The 2000-nt window shown below is 30.6% G+C and overlaps 1 protein-coding gene across 1 annotated transcript in view; it reads left to right on the forward strand.

The window, feature by feature from the left end:
* Positions 1 to 2000, forward strand: part of FBXL2 (F-box and leucine rich repeat protein 2) — a 71105-nt gene that overhangs the window by 31133 nt on the left and 37972 nt on the right. The gene's annotated exons all lie outside the window — the stretch shown is intronic.

The raw sequence follows: 2000 nt of genomic DNA on the forward strand, positions 1-2000 counted from the left end.
TCCAATTTGTTCACAAAAAAATTGTTCTTGGTAGTCTCTTTTAATCCTTAGTATTTCTGTGGTATCAGTTGTAACATCTTTTTATTTCTGATTTTATTTGAGTCCTTTCTTTTTCTCTTGGTGAATCTAGCTAAAAGTTTGTCTATTTTGTTTATCTTTTCAAAGAACCATCTTAGTTTTGTTGATCTTTTCTATTCTCTTTTTAGTTTCTGTTTCATTTATTTCTACTCTGACCTTTATTTCCTTCCTTCTACTAAGCTTGAGCTTCATTGTGTTTCATTTTCTAGTTCCTTGTGTATAATTAGGTTGCTTATTTGAGGTTGTTTGTTTCTTGAGGTAGGCATTTATTTCTATGAACTTCTCTCAGAACTGCTTTGCTTCATCCCATGAGTTTTGGTATATTGTATTTCTATTCTCATTTGTGTCAAAGAATTTTTAAATTGTTCTTTTGATTTCTTCTGTGATACATTTGTTCTTCAGTTGCATGTTATTTAATCTCCACATATTTGTGATTTCCAGTTTTCTTATAACTGATTTCTAGTTTCATATTATTGTGGTCAGAAAAAATGCTTGATGTTATTTCAGTCTTCTTAAATATATTAAGACTTATTGTGAGGCCTGACATATGATTTATCCTGGAGAATGTTTCATGTACATTTAAGATAAATGTGTATTCTGTTGCATTTGGATGGACTGTTCTGTATGTCCGTTAAGTCCATGTGATTTAACTAGTCAGTTAAGGCCAATGTTTTCTTATTGATTTTCTGTGGATGATCTATCCCTTGGCAAAAGTGGAGTATCAAAGTCCCCTACTATTACTGTATTTTTGTCTGTTTTTCCGTTTAGGTCTGTTAATGTTTCTTTATATATTTAGGCACTCCTATGCTGGGTGCATAAATGTTTACAAATGTTTATAATTTCTTGTAGGATTGGCCCAGTTCTCATTATATAATGACCTTCTTTGTCTCTTACTGCAGTCATTGTCTTAAAATTTTTGTTTTATATAAGTATAGCTTTTGTTTTCCATTTGCATCGAATATCTTTTTCCATCCCTTTACTACCTGTCTGTGTGTCTTTCATCTTAAGTGAGCTTCTTGTATGCAGTATATAAAGGGGTCTTTTTAAAAAAATCTATTTAGTCATCATCTTTTGATTGGAGCATTTAGTCTATTTACCTTTAAAGTAATTTTTAATAGATATATACTTATTGCCATTATATTAAGTGTTTTCTGGCTGTTTTTTAATTCCTGTTTCTTTTTCTTGTTCTCTCTTTGTGATTTTATGGTTTTTCTATAGCCGTATGCTTAGATTCCTTCTTTCTATTTGTTGCATATCTACTATAGGTTTTTGCTTTATAGATTTGCTTTATGAGATTTACGTAAAACAACTTATATTTAGAATAGTCTGTTTTAAGTTAATAACAACTTAAATTTGAACGAATTCTAAAGCTCTACATTTTTACTCCCTCCACAATTTATGTTTTTGATGTCACATTTATATCTTTTATCTTGCGTATCGCTTAACATATTATTGTAGTTATAGTTGTTTTGTTTTTTACAACTTTAGTGTTTTAACCTTTATACTAGCTTTATAAGTGATCAACCTACCACCTCTACAACATTAGGTTATTCTGAATTTTACTGTATATTTACCTTCACCAGAGAGAATTATATTTTTGTATGTTTTGCTATTACTAATTTGTGCCCTTTAGTTTTAGATTAAAGAAGTCACTTTAACATTTCTTATAAGACCTTTAGCTTTTGCTTGACTAGAAAACTCTATCTCGTCTTCAAATCTGAATGACCGATATCCTAGGTAGAGTATTCTTGCTTGGAAGTTTGTTCTTTCAGCCCATTGAATATATCATGCTACTCCCATCTGGCCTGCACAGTTTCTGCCAAGTGTTATAGGGGTTCCCTTGTACATAGCAAGTTGTTTTTCCTTCTGCTTTTAAGATTCTCTTCTTGTCTTTAACTTTGACACTTTAATGATAATGTGCC

The sequence above is a fragment of the Pteropus vampyrus genome, unplaced genomic scaffold (assembly GCF_000151845.1).
Source record: "Pteropus vampyrus isolate Shadow unplaced genomic scaffold, Pvam_2.0 Scaffold1, whole genome shotgun sequence".
Taxonomy (NCBI): domain Eukaryota; kingdom Metazoa; phylum Chordata; class Mammalia; order Chiroptera; family Pteropodidae; genus Pteropus; species Pteropus vampyrus.